The sequence below is a fragment of the Paramisgurnus dabryanus genome, chromosome 9 (genome assembly GCF_030506205.2).
Source record: "Paramisgurnus dabryanus chromosome 9, PD_genome_1.1, whole genome shotgun sequence".
Lineage (NCBI taxonomy): Eukaryota > Metazoa > Chordata > Actinopteri > Cypriniformes > Cobitidae > Paramisgurnus > Paramisgurnus dabryanus.
In genome coordinates, this window is record NC_133345.1 from 6,750,468 (window position 1) to 6,762,196 (window position 11,729).

At 48.4% G+C, this 11,729-nt stretch overlaps 32 non-coding genes and 17 pseudogenes across 32 annotated transcripts in view; all 49 read left to right on the forward strand.

Moving 5' to 3' along the window:
• The first annotated feature begins 12 nt into the window (after positions 1-12).
• Positions 13-131, forward strand: LOC135723327 (5S ribosomal RNA). The gene has a single exon (XR_010523035.1). It is a non-coding gene; the product is annotated as a 5S ribosomal RNA (ribosomal RNA).
• Positions 132-256: 125 nt separating this feature from the next.
• Positions 257-375, forward strand: LOC135723326 (5S ribosomal RNA). Its single transcript, XR_010523034.1, has one exon. It is a non-coding gene; the product is annotated as a 5S ribosomal RNA (ribosomal RNA).
• Positions 376-501: 126 nt separating this feature from the next.
• Positions 502-620, forward strand: LOC135724204 (5S ribosomal RNA). Its single transcript, XR_010523875.1, has one exon. It is a non-coding gene; the product is annotated as a 5S ribosomal RNA (ribosomal RNA).
• A 124-nt stretch (positions 621-744) lies between these two features.
• Positions 745-863, forward strand: LOC135723724 (5S ribosomal RNA). Its single transcript, XR_010523413.1, has one exon. It is a non-coding gene; the product is annotated as a 5S ribosomal RNA (ribosomal RNA).
• A 125-nt stretch (positions 864-988) lies between these two features.
• On the forward strand, positions 989-1,107 carry LOC135724202 (5S ribosomal RNA). Its single transcript, XR_010523873.1, has one exon. It is a non-coding gene; the product is annotated as a 5S ribosomal RNA (ribosomal RNA).
• A 125-nt stretch (positions 1,108-1,232) lies between these two features.
• On the forward strand, positions 1,233-1,351 carry LOC135725172 (5S ribosomal RNA). Its single transcript, XR_010524817.1, has one exon. It is a non-coding gene; the product is annotated as a 5S ribosomal RNA (ribosomal RNA).
• Positions 1,352-1,476: 125 nt separating this feature from the next.
• Positions 1,477-1,595, forward strand: LOC135726330 (5S ribosomal RNA; annotated as a pseudogene).
• A 120-nt stretch (positions 1,596-1,715) lies between these two features.
• LOC135725727 (5S ribosomal RNA) lies at positions 1,716-1,834 on the forward strand (annotated as a pseudogene).
• Positions 1,835-1,959: 125 nt separating this feature from the next.
• On the forward strand, positions 1,960-2,078 carry LOC135723324 (5S ribosomal RNA). Its single transcript, XR_010523032.1, has one exon. It is a non-coding gene; the product is annotated as a 5S ribosomal RNA (ribosomal RNA).
• A 125-nt stretch (positions 2,079-2,203) lies between these two features.
• Positions 2,204-2,322, forward strand: LOC135723323 (5S ribosomal RNA). The gene has a single exon (XR_010523031.1). It is a non-coding gene; the product is annotated as a 5S ribosomal RNA (ribosomal RNA).
• A 126-nt stretch (positions 2,323-2,448) lies between these two features.
• Positions 2,449-2,567, forward strand: LOC135723950 (5S ribosomal RNA). Its single transcript, XR_010523628.1, has one exon. It is a non-coding gene; the product is annotated as a 5S ribosomal RNA (ribosomal RNA).
• A 120-nt stretch (positions 2,568-2,687) lies between these two features.
• On the forward strand, positions 2,688-2,806 carry LOC135726704 (5S ribosomal RNA; annotated as a pseudogene).
• Positions 2,807-2,931: 125 nt separating this feature from the next.
• LOC135724214 (5S ribosomal RNA) lies at positions 2,932-3,050 on the forward strand. Its single transcript, XR_010523884.1, has one exon. It is a non-coding gene; the product is annotated as a 5S ribosomal RNA (ribosomal RNA).
• A 124-nt stretch (positions 3,051-3,174) lies between these two features.
• On the forward strand, positions 3,175-3,293 carry LOC135725232 (5S ribosomal RNA; annotated as a pseudogene).
• A 125-nt stretch (positions 3,294-3,418) lies between these two features.
• On the forward strand, positions 3,419-3,537 carry LOC135725886 (5S ribosomal RNA; annotated as a pseudogene).
• A 125-nt stretch (positions 3,538-3,662) lies between these two features.
• On the forward strand, positions 3,663-3,781 carry LOC135723322 (5S ribosomal RNA). The gene has a single exon (XR_010523030.1). It is a non-coding gene; the product is annotated as a 5S ribosomal RNA (ribosomal RNA).
• A 125-nt stretch (positions 3,782-3,906) lies between these two features.
• Positions 3,907-4,025, forward strand: LOC135723321 (5S ribosomal RNA). Its single transcript, XR_010523029.1, has one exon. It is a non-coding gene; the product is annotated as a 5S ribosomal RNA (ribosomal RNA).
• A 126-nt stretch (positions 4,026-4,151) lies between these two features.
• Positions 4,152-4,270, forward strand: LOC135723614 (5S ribosomal RNA). The gene has a single exon (XR_010523309.1). It is a non-coding gene; the product is annotated as a 5S ribosomal RNA (ribosomal RNA).
• Positions 4,271-4,396: 126 nt separating this feature from the next.
• LOC135725995 (5S ribosomal RNA) lies at positions 4,397-4,515 on the forward strand (annotated as a pseudogene).
• Positions 4,516-4,635: 120 nt separating this feature from the next.
• LOC135725924 (5S ribosomal RNA) lies at positions 4,636-4,754 on the forward strand (annotated as a pseudogene).
• A 126-nt stretch (positions 4,755-4,880) lies between these two features.
• Positions 4,881-4,999, forward strand: LOC135723320 (5S ribosomal RNA). The gene has a single exon (XR_010523028.1). It is a non-coding gene; the product is annotated as a 5S ribosomal RNA (ribosomal RNA).
• Positions 5,000-5,124: 125 nt separating this feature from the next.
• Positions 5,125-5,243, forward strand: LOC135723319 (5S ribosomal RNA). Its single transcript, XR_010523027.1, has one exon. It is a non-coding gene; the product is annotated as a 5S ribosomal RNA (ribosomal RNA).
• Positions 5,244-5,369: 126 nt separating this feature from the next.
• LOC135723613 (5S ribosomal RNA) lies at positions 5,370-5,488 on the forward strand. The gene has a single exon (XR_010523308.1). It is a non-coding gene; the product is annotated as a 5S ribosomal RNA (ribosomal RNA).
• A 126-nt stretch (positions 5,489-5,614) lies between these two features.
• Positions 5,615-5,733, forward strand: LOC135725025 (5S ribosomal RNA). Its single transcript, XR_010524679.1, has one exon. It is a non-coding gene; the product is annotated as a 5S ribosomal RNA (ribosomal RNA).
• Positions 5,734-5,853: 120 nt separating this feature from the next.
• LOC135726915 (5S ribosomal RNA) lies at positions 5,854-5,972 on the forward strand (annotated as a pseudogene).
• A 125-nt stretch (positions 5,973-6,097) lies between these two features.
• On the forward strand, positions 6,098-6,216 carry LOC135723318 (5S ribosomal RNA). Its single transcript, XR_010523026.1, has one exon. It is a non-coding gene; the product is annotated as a 5S ribosomal RNA (ribosomal RNA).
• Positions 6,217-6,341: 125 nt separating this feature from the next.
• On the forward strand, positions 6,342-6,460 carry LOC135725638 (5S ribosomal RNA; annotated as a pseudogene).
• A 125-nt stretch (positions 6,461-6,585) lies between these two features.
• On the forward strand, positions 6,586-6,704 carry LOC135724201 (5S ribosomal RNA). Its single transcript, XR_010523872.1, has one exon. It is a non-coding gene; the product is annotated as a 5S ribosomal RNA (ribosomal RNA).
• Positions 6,705-6,829: 125 nt separating this feature from the next.
• Positions 6,830-6,948, forward strand: LOC135723317 (5S ribosomal RNA). Its single transcript, XR_010523025.1, has one exon. It is a non-coding gene; the product is annotated as a 5S ribosomal RNA (ribosomal RNA).
• A 124-nt stretch (positions 6,949-7,072) lies between these two features.
• On the forward strand, positions 7,073-7,191 carry LOC135723316 (5S ribosomal RNA). Its single transcript, XR_010523024.1, has one exon. It is a non-coding gene; the product is annotated as a 5S ribosomal RNA (ribosomal RNA).
• A 126-nt stretch (positions 7,192-7,317) lies between these two features.
• Positions 7,318-7,436, forward strand: LOC135725880 (5S ribosomal RNA; annotated as a pseudogene).
• Positions 7,437-7,556: 120 nt separating this feature from the next.
• On the forward strand, positions 7,557-7,675 carry LOC135726828 (5S ribosomal RNA; annotated as a pseudogene).
• A 125-nt stretch (positions 7,676-7,800) lies between these two features.
• LOC135723315 (5S ribosomal RNA) lies at positions 7,801-7,919 on the forward strand. Its single transcript, XR_010523023.1, has one exon. It is a non-coding gene; the product is annotated as a 5S ribosomal RNA (ribosomal RNA).
• Positions 7,920-8,045: 126 nt separating this feature from the next.
• On the forward strand, positions 8,046-8,164 carry LOC135725024 (5S ribosomal RNA). The gene has a single exon (XR_010524678.1). It is a non-coding gene; the product is annotated as a 5S ribosomal RNA (ribosomal RNA).
• A 120-nt stretch (positions 8,165-8,284) lies between these two features.
• Positions 8,285-8,403, forward strand: LOC135725524 (5S ribosomal RNA; annotated as a pseudogene).
• A 125-nt stretch (positions 8,404-8,528) lies between these two features.
• Positions 8,529-8,647, forward strand: LOC135723313 (5S ribosomal RNA). Its single transcript, XR_010523021.1, has one exon. It is a non-coding gene; the product is annotated as a 5S ribosomal RNA (ribosomal RNA).
• Positions 8,648-8,772: 125 nt separating this feature from the next.
• On the forward strand, positions 8,773-8,891 carry LOC135725637 (5S ribosomal RNA; annotated as a pseudogene).
• A 125-nt stretch (positions 8,892-9,016) lies between these two features.
• On the forward strand, positions 9,017-9,135 carry LOC135724200 (5S ribosomal RNA). The gene has a single exon (XR_010523871.1). It is a non-coding gene; the product is annotated as a 5S ribosomal RNA (ribosomal RNA).
• Positions 9,136-9,260: 125 nt separating this feature from the next.
• LOC135723312 (5S ribosomal RNA) lies at positions 9,261-9,379 on the forward strand. The gene has a single exon (XR_010523020.1). It is a non-coding gene; the product is annotated as a 5S ribosomal RNA (ribosomal RNA).
• A 124-nt stretch (positions 9,380-9,503) lies between these two features.
• LOC135723311 (5S ribosomal RNA) lies at positions 9,504-9,622 on the forward strand. The gene has a single exon (XR_010523019.1). It is a non-coding gene; the product is annotated as a 5S ribosomal RNA (ribosomal RNA).
• Positions 9,623-9,748: 126 nt separating this feature from the next.
• On the forward strand, positions 9,749-9,867 carry LOC135725879 (5S ribosomal RNA; annotated as a pseudogene).
• A 120-nt stretch (positions 9,868-9,987) lies between these two features.
• LOC135726827 (5S ribosomal RNA) lies at positions 9,988-10,106 on the forward strand (annotated as a pseudogene).
• Positions 10,107-10,231: 125 nt separating this feature from the next.
• On the forward strand, positions 10,232-10,350 carry LOC135723310 (5S ribosomal RNA). Its single transcript, XR_010523018.1, has one exon. It is a non-coding gene; the product is annotated as a 5S ribosomal RNA (ribosomal RNA).
• Positions 10,351-10,475: 125 nt separating this feature from the next.
• On the forward strand, positions 10,476-10,594 carry LOC135725023 (5S ribosomal RNA). Its single transcript, XR_010524677.1, has one exon. It is a non-coding gene; the product is annotated as a 5S ribosomal RNA (ribosomal RNA).
• A 120-nt stretch (positions 10,595-10,714) lies between these two features.
• Positions 10,715-10,833, forward strand: LOC135725988 (5S ribosomal RNA; annotated as a pseudogene).
• Positions 10,834-10,958: 125 nt separating this feature from the next.
• On the forward strand, positions 10,959-11,077 carry LOC135723309 (5S ribosomal RNA). The gene has a single exon (XR_010523017.1). It is a non-coding gene; the product is annotated as a 5S ribosomal RNA (ribosomal RNA).
• Positions 11,078-11,202: 125 nt separating this feature from the next.
• On the forward strand, positions 11,203-11,321 carry LOC135725079 (5S ribosomal RNA). The gene has a single exon (XR_010524730.1). It is a non-coding gene; the product is annotated as a 5S ribosomal RNA (ribosomal RNA).
• A 126-nt stretch (positions 11,322-11,447) lies between these two features.
• LOC135725211 (5S ribosomal RNA) lies at positions 11,448-11,566 on the forward strand (annotated as a pseudogene).
• Positions 11,567-11,698: 132 nt separating this feature from the next.
• The window catches only part of LOC135724491 (5S ribosomal RNA), a 119-nt gene continuing 88 nt past the window's right edge, over positions 11,699-11,729 (forward strand). The window contains exon 1 of the ribosomal RNA XR_010524155.1: positions 11,699-11,729. This exon is cut by the window's right edge and continues 88 nt beyond it. This is a non-coding gene — a ribosomal RNA (5S ribosomal RNA).

The following is an 11,729-nucleotide window of genomic DNA, read 5'->3' on the forward strand; positions in this document are numbered from 1 at the left end:
GAGTCAGCACTCGCTTACGGCCACACCACCCTGAGCACGCCCGCTCTCGTCTGATCTCGGAAGCCAAGCAGGGTCGGGCCTGGTTAGTACTTGGATGGGAGACCGCCTGGGAATACCAGGTGCTGTAAGCATTTAATTAATTAATTATTTTTTTATGTCATTTTTTCCCATGAATGCGACCTTTCTGTAAGCGTTCACTGATGTCATGGCGTTGCCACATAAGTCTTGAAGTGTCTATCGAAGCGAGTCAGCACTCGCTTACGGCCACACCACCCTGAGCACGCCCGCTCTCGTCTGATCTCGGAAGCCAAGCAGGGTCGGGCCTGGTTAGTACTTGGATGGGAGACCGCCTGGGAATACCAGGTGCTGTAAGCATTTAATTAATTAATTATTTTTTTTATGTCATTTTTTCCCATGAATGCGTCCTTTCTGTAACCATTTACCGATGTCATTGCGTTGCCACATTAGCCTTGAAGTGTCTCTCGAATCGAGTCAGCACTCGCTTACGGCCACACCACCCTGAGCACGCCCGTTCTCGTCTGATCTCGTAAGCCAAGCAGGGTCGGGCCTGGTTAGTACTTGGATGGGAGACCGCCTGGGAATACCAGGTGCTGTAAGCATTTAATTAATTAATTTTTTTTTATGTCATTTTTTCCCATGAATGCGATCTTTCTGTAAGTGTTCACCGATGTCATGGCGTTGCCACATAAGTCTTGAAGTGTCTATCGAAGCGAGTCAGCACTCGCTTACGGCCACGCCACCCTGAGCACGCCCGCTCTCGTCTGATCTCGGAAGCCAAGCAGGGTCGGGCCTGGTTAGTACTTGGATGGGAGACCGCCTGGGAATACCAGGTGCTGTAAGCATTTAATTAATTAATTATTTTTTTATGTCATTTTTTCCCATGAATGCGTCCTTTCTGTAACCATTTACCGATGTCATTGCGTTGCCACATTAGCCTTGAAGTGTCTCTCGAATCGAGTCAGCACTCGCTTACGGCCACACCACCCTGAGCACGCCCGTTCTCGTCTGATCTCGTAAGCCAAGCAGGGTCGGGCCTGGTTAGTACTTGGATGGGAGACCGCCTGGGAATACCAGGTGCTGTAAGCATTTAATTAATTAATTATTTTTTTATGTCATTTTTTCCCATGAATGCGATCTTTCTGTAAGTGTTCACCGATGTCATGGCGTTGCCACATAAGTCTTGAAGTGTCTATCGAAGCGAGTCAGCACTCGCTTACGGCCACGCCACCCTGAGCACGCCCGCTCTCGTCTGATCTCGGAAGCCAAGCAGGGTCGGGCCTGGTTAGTACTTGGATGGGAGATCGCCTGGGAATACCAGGTGCTGTAAGCATTTAATTAATTAATTATTTTTTTATGTCATTTTTTCCCATGAATGCGTCCTTTCTGTAACCATTTACCGATGTCATTGCGTTGCCACATTAGCCTTGAAGTGTCTCTCGAATCGAGTCAGCACTCGTTTACGGCCACACCACCCTGAGCACGCCCGCTCTCGTCTGATCTCGAAAGCCAAGCAGGGTCGGGCCTGGTTAATACTTGGATGGGAGACCGCCTGGGAATACCTGGTGCTGTAAGAATTAAATTAATTAATTATTTATGTCATTTTTCCCATGAATGCGTCCTTTCTGTAAGCGTTCTCCCATGGCATGGCGTTGCCACATTAGTTTTGAAGTGTCTCTCGAATCAAGTCAGCACTCGCTTACGGCCACGCCACCCTGAGCACGCCCGCTCTCGTCTGATCTCGTAAGCCAAGCAGGGTCGGGCCTGGTTAGTACTTGGATGGGAGACCGCCTGGGAATACCAGGTGCTGTAAGCATTTAATTAATTAAATATTTATTTATGTCATATTTTCCCATGAATGCGTCCTTTCTGTAACCATTTACCGATGTCATTGCGTTGCCACATTAGCCTTGAAGTGTCTCTCGAATCGAGTCAGCACTCGCTTACGGCCACACCACCCTGAGCACGCCCGCTCTCGTCTGATCTCGGAAGCCAAGCAGGGTCGGGCCTGGTTAGTACTTGGATGGGAGACCGCCTGGGAATACCAGGTGCTGTAAGCATTTAATTAATTAAATATTTATTTATGTCATATTTTCCCATGAATGCGTCCTTTCTGTAACCATTTACCGATGTCATTGCGTTGCCACATTAGCCTTGAAGTGTCTCTCGAATCGAGTCAGCACTCGCTTACGGCCACACCACCCTGAGCACGCCCGCTCTCGTCTGATCTCGGAAGCCAAGCAGGGTCGGGCCTGGTTAGTACTTGGATGGGAGACCGCCTGGGAATACCAGGTGCTGTAAGCATTTAATTAATTAATTATTTTTTTTATGTCATTTTTTCCCATGAATGCATCCTTTCTGTAACCATTTACCGATGTCATTGCGTTGCCACATTAGCCTTGAAGTGTCTCTCGAATCGAGTCAGCACTCGCTTACGGCCACACCACCCTGAGCACGCCCGCTCTCGTCTGATCTCGGAAGCCAAGCAGGGTCGGGCCTGGTTAGTACTTGGATGGGAGACCGCCTGGGAATACCTGGTGCTGTAAGAATTAAATTAATTAATTATTTATGTCATTTTTCCCATGAATGCGTCCTTTCTGTAAGCGTTCTCCCATGGCATGGCGTTGCCACATTAGTTTTGAAGTGTCTCTCGAATCAAGTCAGCACTCGCTTACGGCCACGCCACCCTGAGCACGCCCGCTCTCGTCTGATCTCGTAAGCCAAGCAGGGTCGGGCCTGGTTAGTACTTGGATGGGAGACCGCCTGGGAATACCAGGTGCTCTAAGCATTTAATTAATTAATTATTTTTTTATGTCATTTTTTCCCATGAATGCGTCCTTTCTGTAAGCGTTCTCCCATGGCATGGCGTTGCCACATTAGTTTTGAAGTGTCTCTCGAATCAAGTCTGCACTCGCTTACGGCCACACCACCCTGAGCACGCCCGCTCTCGTCTGATCTCGGAAGCCAAGCAGGGTCGGGCCTGGTTAATACTTGGATGGGAGACCGCCTGGGAATACCAGGTGCTGTAAGCATTTAATTAATTAATTATTTTTTATGTCATTTTTTCCCATGAATGCGATCTTTCTGTAAGTGTTCACCGATGTCATGGCGTTGCCACATAAGTCTTGAAGTGTCTATCGAAGCGAGTCAGCACTCGCTTACGGCCACACCACCCTGAGCACGCCCGCTCTCGTCTGATCTCGGAAGCCAAGCAGGGTCGGGCCTGGTTAGTACTTGGATGGGAGACCGCCTGGGAATACCAGGTGCTCTAAGCATTTAATTAATTAATTATTTTTTTATGTCATTTTTTCCCATGAATGCGTCCTTTCTGTAAGCGTTCTCCCATGGCATGGCGTTGCCACATTAGTTTTGAAGTGTCTCTCGAATCAAGTCTGCACTCGCTTACGGCCACACCACACTGAGCACGCCCGCTCTCGTCTGATCTCGGAAGCCAAGCAGGTTCGGGCCTGGTTAGTACTTGGATGGGAGACCGCCTGGGAATACCAGGTGCTGTAAGCATTTAATTAATTAATAATTTTTTTATGTCATTTTTTCCCATGAATGCGTCCTTTCTGTAACCATTTACCGATGTCATTGCGTTGCCACATTAGCCTTGAAGTGTCTCTCGAATCGAGTCAGCACTCGCTTACGGCCACACCACCCTGAGCACGCCCGCTCTCGTCTGATCTCGGAAGCCAAGCAGGGTCGGGCCTGGTTAGTACTTGGATGGGAGACCGCCTGGGAATACCAGGTGCTGTAAGCATTTAATTAATTAATTATTTTTTTATGTCATTTTTTCCCATGAATGCGACCTTTCTGTAAGCGTTCACTGATGTCATGGCGTTGCCACATAAGTCTTGAAGTGTCTATCGAAGCGAGTCAGCACTTGCTTACGGCCACACCACCCTGAGCACGCCCGCTCTCGTCTGATCTCGGAAGCCAAGCAGGGTCGGGCCTGGTTAGTACTTGGATGGGAGACCGCCTGGGAATACCAGGTGCTGTAAGCATTTAATTAATTAATTATTTTTTTTATGTCATATTTTCCCATGAATGCGTCCTTTCTGTAACCATTTACCGATGTCATTGCGTTGCCACATTAGCCTTGAAGTGTCTCTCGAATCGAGTCAGCACTCGCTTACGGCCACACCACCCTGAGCATGCCCGCTCTCGTCTGATCTCGGAAGCCAAGCAGGGTCGGGCCTGGTTAGTACTTGGATGGGAGACCGCCTGGGAATACCAGGTGCTGTAAGCATTTAATTAATTAATTATTTTTTTTATGTCATTTTTTCCCATGAATGCGTCCTTTCTGTAACCATTTACCGATGTCATTGCGTTGCCACATTAGCCTTGAAGTGTCTCTCGAATCGAGTCAGCACTCGTTTACGGCCACACCACCCTGAGCACGCCCGCTCTCGTCTGATCTCGGAAGCCAAGCAGGGTCGGGCCTGGTTAGTCCTTGGATGGGAGACCGCCTGGGAATACCTGGTGCTGTAAGAATTAAATTAATTAGTTATTTATGTCATTTTTCCCATGAATGCGTCCTTTCTGTAAGCGTTCTCCCATGGCATGGCGTTGCCACATTAGTTTTGAAGTGTCTCTCGAATCAAGTCAGCACTCGCTTGCGGCCACGCCACCCTGAGCACGCCCGCTCTCGTCTGATCTCGGAAGCCAAGCAGGTTCGGGCCTGGTTAGTACTTGGATGGGAGACCGCCTGGGAATACCAGGTGCTGTAAGCATTTAATTAATTAATAATTTTTTTTATGTCATTTTTTCCCATGAATGCGTCCTTTCTGTAACCATTTACCGATGTCATTGCGTTGCCACATTAGCCTTGAAGTGTCTCTCGAATCGAGTCAGCACTCGCTTACGGCCACACCACCCTGAGCACGCCCGCTCTCGTCTGATCTCGGAAGCCAAGCAGGGTCGGGCCTGGTTAGTACTTGGATGGGAGACCGCCTGGGAATACCAGGTGCTGTAAGCATTTAATTAATTAATTATTTTTTTATGTCATTTTTTCCCATGAATGCGACCTTTCTGTAAGCGTTCACTGATGTCATGGCGTTGCCACATAAGTCTTGAAGTGTCTATCGAAGCGAGTCAGCACTCGCTTACGGCCACACCACCCTGAGCACGCCCGCTCTCGTCTGATCTCGGAAGCCAAGCAGGGTCGGGCCTGGTTAGTACTTGGATGGGAGACCGCCTGGGAATACCAGGTGCTGTAAGCATTTAATTAATTAATTATTTTTTTTATGTCATATTTTCCCATGAATGCGTCCTTTCTGTAACCATTTACCGATGTCATTGCGTTGCCACATTAGCCTTGAAGTGTCTCTCGAATCGAGTCAGCACTCGCTTACGGCCACACCACCCTGAGCATGCCCGCTCTCGTCTGATCTCGGAAGCCAAGCAGGGTCGGGCCTGGTTAGTACTTGGATGGGAGACCGCCTGGGAATACCAGGTGCTGTAAGCATTTAATTAATTAATTATTTTTTTTATGTCATTTTTTCCCATGAATGCGTCCTTTCTGTAACCATTTACCGATGTCATTGCGTTGCCACATTAGCCTTGAAGTGTCTCTCGAATCGAGTCAGCACTCGTTTACGGCCACACCACCCTGAGCACGCCCGCTCTCGTCTGATCTCGGAAGCCAAGCAGGGTCGGGCCTGGTTAGTACTTGGATGGGAGACCGCCTGGGAATACCTGGTGCTGTAAGAATTAAATTAATTAGTTATTTATGTCATTTTTCCCATGAATGCGTCCTTTCTGTAAGCGTTCTCCCATGGCATGGCGTTGCCACATTAGTTTTGAAGTGTCTCTCGAATCAAGTCAGCACTCGCTTGCGGCCACGCCACCCTGAGCACGCCCGCTCTCGTCTGATCTCGTAAGCCAAGCAGGGTCGGGCCTGGTTAGTACTTGGATGGGAGACCGCCTGGGAATACCACGTGCTCTAAGCATTTAATTAATTAATTATTTTTTTATGTCATTTTTTCCCATGAATGCGTCCTTTCTGTAAGCGTTCTCCCATGGCATGGCGTTGCCACATTAGTTTTGAAGTGTCTCTCGAATCAAGTCTGCACTCGCTTACGGCCACACCACCCTGAGCACGCCCGCTCTCGTCTGATCTCGGAAGCCAAGCAGGGTCGGGCCTGGTTAGTACTTGGATGGGAGACCGCCTGGGAATACCAGGTGCTGTAAGCATTTAATTAATTAATTATTTTTTTATGTCATTTTTTCCCATGAATGCGATCTTTCTGTAAGTGTTCACCGATGTCATGGCGTTGCCACATAAGTCTTGAAGTGTCTATCGAAGCGAGTCAGCACTCGCTTACGGCCACACCACCCTGAGCCCGCCCGCTCTCGTCTGATCTCTGAAGCCAAGCAGGGTCGGGCCTGGTTAGTACTTGGATGGGAGACCGCCTGGGAATACCAGGTGCTGTAAGCATTTAATTAATTAATTATTTTTTTATGTCATTTTTTCCCATGAATGCGATCTTTCTGTAAGTGTTCACCGATGTCATGGCGTTGCCACATAAGTCTTGAAGTGTCTATCGAAGCGAGTCAGCACTCGCTTACGGCCACACCACCCTGAGCACGCCCGTTCTCGTCTGATCTCGTAAGCCAAGCAGGGTCGGGCCTGGTTAGTACTTGGATGGGAGACCGCCTGGGAATACCAGGTGCTGTAAGCATTTAATTAATTAATTATTTTTTTATGTCATTTTTTCACATGAATGCGATCTTTCTGTAAGTGTTCACCGATGTCATGGCGTTGCCACATAAGTCTTGAAGTGTCTATCGAAGCGAGTCAGCACTCGCTTACGGCCACACCACCCTGAGCACGCCCGCTCTCGTCTGATCTCGGAAGCCAAGCAGGGTCGGGCCTGGTTAGTACTTGGATGGGAGACCGCCTGGGAATACCAGGTGCTGTAAGCATTTAATTATTAAATATTTATTTATGTCATATTTTCCCATGAATGCGTCCTTTCTGTAACCATTTACCGATGTCATTGCGTTGCCACATTAGCCTTGAAGTGTCTGTCGAATCGAGTCAGCACTCGCTTACGGCCACACCACCCTGAGCACGCCCGCTCTCGTCTGATCTCGGAAGCCAAGCAGGGTCGGGCCTGGTTAGTACTTGGATGGGAGACCGCCTGGGAATACCAGGTGCTGTAAGCATTTAATTAATTAATTATTTTTTTTATGTCATTTTTTCCCATGAATGCGTCCTTTCTGTAACCATTTACCGATGTCATTGCGTTGCCACATTAGCCTTGAAGTGTCTCTCGAATCGAGTCAGCACTCGTTGACGGCCACACCACCCTGAGCACGCCCGCTCTCGTCTGATCTCGGAAGCCAAGCAGGGTCGGGCCTGGTTAGTACTTGGATGGGAGACCGCCTGGGAATACCTGGTGCTGTAAGAATTAAATTAATTAATTATTTATGTCATTTTTCCCATGAATGCGTCCTTTCTGTAAGCATTCTCCCATGGCATGGCGTTGCCACATTAGTTTTGAAGTGTCTCTCGAATCAAGTCAACACTCGCTTACGGCCACGCCACCCTGAGCACGCCCGCTCTCGTCTGATCTCGTAAGCCAAGCAGGGTCGGGCCTGGTTAGTACTTGGATGGGAGGCCGCCTGGGAATACCAGGTGCTCTAAGCATTTAATTAATTAATTATTTTTTTATGTAATTTTTTCCCATGAATGCGATCTTTCTGTAAGCGTTCACTGATGTCATGGCGTTGCCACATAAGTCTTGAAGTGTCTATCGAAGCGAGTCAGCACTCGCTTACGGCCACACCACCCTGAGCACGCCCGCTCTCGTCTGATCTCGGAAGCCAAGCAGGGTCGGGCCTGGTTAGTACTTGGATGGGAGACCGCCTGGGAATACCAGGTGCTGTAAGCATTTAATTAATTAATTATTTTTTTTATGTCATTTTTTCCCATGAATGCGTCCTTTCTATAACCATTTACCGATGTCATTGCGTTGCCACATTAGCCTTGAAGTGTCTCTCGAATCGAGTCAGCACTCGTTTACGGCCACACCACCCTGAGCACGCCCGCTCTCGTCTGATCTCGGAAGCCAAGCAGGGTCGGGCCTGGTTAGTACTTGGATGGGAGACCGCCTGGGAATACCTGGTGCTGTAAGAATTTAATTAATTAATTTTTTATGTCATTTTTCCCATGAATGCGTCCTTTCTGTAAGCGTTCTCCCATGGCATGCCGTTGCCACATTAGTTTTGAAGTGTCTCTCGAATCAAGTCCGCACTCGCTTACGGCCACACCACCCTGAGCACGCCCGCTCTCGTCTGATCTCGGAAGCCAAGCAGGGTCGGGCCTGGTTAGTACTTGGATGGGAGATTGCCTGGGAATACCAGGTGCTGTAAGCATTTAATTAATTAAATATTTATTTATGTCATTTTTTCCCATGAATGCGTTCTTTCTGTAAGCGTTCACTGATGTCATGGCGTTGCCACATAAGTCTTGAAGTGTCTGTCGATTCGAGTCGGCACTCGCTTACGGCCACACCACCCTGAGCACGCCCGCTCTCGTCTGATCTCGGAAGCCAAGCAGGGTCGGGCCTGGTTAGTACTTGGATGGGAGACCGCCTGGGAATACCAGGTGCTGTAAGCATTTAATTAATTAATTATTTTTTTATGTCATTTTTTCCCATGAATGCGATCTTTCTGTAAGTGTTCACCGATGTCATGGCGTTGCCACATAAGTCTTGAAGTGTCTATCGAAGCGAGTCAGCACTCGCTTACGGCCACACCACCCTGAGCCCGCCCGCTCTCGTCTGATCTCTGAAGCCAAGCAGGGTCGGGCCTGGTTAGTACTTGGATGGGAGACCGCCTGGGAATACCAGGTGCTGTAAGCATTTAATTAATTAATTATTTTTTTATGTCATTTTTTCCCATGAATGCGATCTTTCTGTAAGTGTTCACCGATGTCATGGCGTTGCCACATAAGTCTTGAAGTGTCTATCGAAGCGAGTCAGCACTCGCTTACGGCCACACCACCCTGAGCACGCCCGTTCTCGTCTGATCTCGTAAGCCAAGCAGGGTCGGGCCTGGTTAGTACTTGGATGGGAGACCGCCTGGGAATACCAGGTGCTGTAAGCATTTAATTAATTAATTATTTTTTTATGTCATTTTTTCACATGAATGCGATCTTTCTGTAAGTGTTCACCGATGTCATGGCGTTGCCACATAAGTCTTGAAGTGTCTATCGAAGCGAGTCAGCACTCGCTTACGGCCACACCACCCTGAGCACGCCCGCTCTCGTCTGATCTCGGAAGCCAAGCAGGGTCGGGCCTGGTTAGTACTTGGATGGGAGACCGCCTGGGAATACCAGGTGCTGTAAGCATTTAATTATTAAATATTTATTTATGTCATATTTTCCCATGAATGCGTCCTTTCTGTAACCATTTACCGATGTCATTGCGTTGCCACATTAGCCTTGAAGTGTCTGTCGAATCGAGTCAGCACTCGCTTACGGCCACACCACCCTGAGCACGCCCGCTCTCGTCTGATCTCGGAAGCCAAGCAGGGTCGGGCCTGGTTAGTACTTGGATGGGAGACCGCCTGGGAATACCAGGTGCTGTAAGCATTTAATTAATTAATTATTTTTTTTATGTCATTTTTTCCCATGAATGCGTCCTTTCTGTAACCATTTACCGATGTCATTGCGTTGCCACATTAGCCTTGAAGTGTCTCTCGAATCGAGTCAGCACTCGTTGACGGCCACACCACCCTGAGCACGCCCGCTCTCGTCTGATCTCGGAAGCCAAGCAGGGTCGGGCCTGGTTAGTACTTGGATGGGAGACCGCCTGGGAATACCTGGTGCTGTAAGAATTAAATTAATTAATTATTTATGTCATTTTTCCCATGAATGCGTCCTTTCTGTAAGCATTCTCCCATGGCATGGCGTTGCCACATTAGTTTTGAAGTGTCTCTCGAATCAAGTCAACACTCGCTTACGGCCACGCCACCCTGAGCACGCCCGCTCTCGTCTGATCTCGTAAGCCAAGCAGGGTCGGGCCTGGTTAGTACTTGGATGGGAGGCCGCCTGGGAATACCAGGTGCTCTAAGCATTTAATTAATTAATTATTTTTTTATGTAATTTTTTCCCATGAATGCGATCTTTCTGTAAGCGTTCACTGATGTCATGGCGTTGCCACATAAGTCTTGAAGTGTCTATCGAAGCGAGTCAGCACTCGCTTACGGCCACACCACCCTGAGCACGCCCGCTCTCGTCTGATCTCGGAAGCCAAGCAGGGTCGGGCCTGGTTAGTACTTGGATGGGAGACCGCCTGGGAATACCAGGTGCTGTAAGCATTTAATTAATTAATTATTTTTTTATGTCATTTTTTCCCATGAATGCGTCCTTTCTATAACCATTTACCGATGTCATTGCGTTGCCACATTAGCCTTGAAGTGTCTCTCGAATCGAGTCAGCACTCGTTTACGGCCACACCACCCTGAGCACGCCCGCTCTCGTCTGATCTCGGAAGCCAAGCAGGGTCGGGCCTGGTTAGTACTTGGATGGGAGACCGCCTGGGAATACCTGGTGCTGTAAGAATTTAATTAATTAATTTTTTATGTCATTTTTCCCATGAATGCGTCCTTTCTGTAAGCGTTCTCCCATGGCATGCCGTTGCCACATTAGTTTTGAAGTGTCTCTCGAATCAAGTCCGCACTCGCTTACGGCCACACCACCCTGAGCACGTCCGCTCTCGTCTGATCTCGGAAGCCAAGCAGGGTCGGGCCTGGTTAGTACTTGGATGGGAGATTGCCTGGGAATACCAGGTGCTGTAAGCATTTAATTAATTAAATATTTATTTATGTCATTTTTTCCCATGAATGCGTTCTTTCTGTAAGCGTTCACTGATGTCATGGCGTTGCCACATAAGTCTTGAAGTGTCTGTCGATTCGAGTCGGCACTCGCTTACGGCCACACCACCCTGAGCACGCCCGCTCTCGTCTGATCTCGGAAGCCAAGCAGGGTCGGGCCTGGTTAGTACTTGGATGGGAGACCGCCTGGGAATACCAGGTGCTGTAAGCATTTAATTAATTAAATATTTATTTATGTCATATTTTCCCATGAATGCGTCCTTTCTGTAAGCGTTCTCCCATGGCATGGCGTTGCCACATTAGTTTTGAAGTGTCTCTCGAATCAAGTCTGCACTCGCTTACGGCCACACCACCCTGAGCACGCCCGCTCTCGTCTGATCTCGGAAGCCAAGCAGGGTCGGGCCTGGTTAGTACTTGGATGGGAGACCGCTTGGGAATACCAGGTGATGTAAGCATTTAATTAATTAATAATTTTTTTTATGTCATTTTTTCCCATGAATGCGTCCTTTCTGTAACCATTTACCGATGTCATTGCGTTGCCACATTAGCCTTGAAGTGTCTCTCGAATCGAGTCAGCACTCGCTTACGGCCACACCACCCTGAGCACGCCCGCTCTTGTCTGATCTCGGAAGCCAAGCAGGGTCGGGCCTGGTTAGTACTTGGATGGGAGACCGCCTGGGAATACCAGGTGCTGTAAGTATTTAATTAATTAATTATTTTTTTATGTCATTTTTTATGTCATTTTTTCCCATGAACCTTTCTGTAAGCGTTCACTGATGTCATGGCGTTGCCACATAAGTCTTGAAGTGTCTATCGAAGCGAGTCAGCACTCGCTTACGGCCACACCACCCTGAGCACGCCCG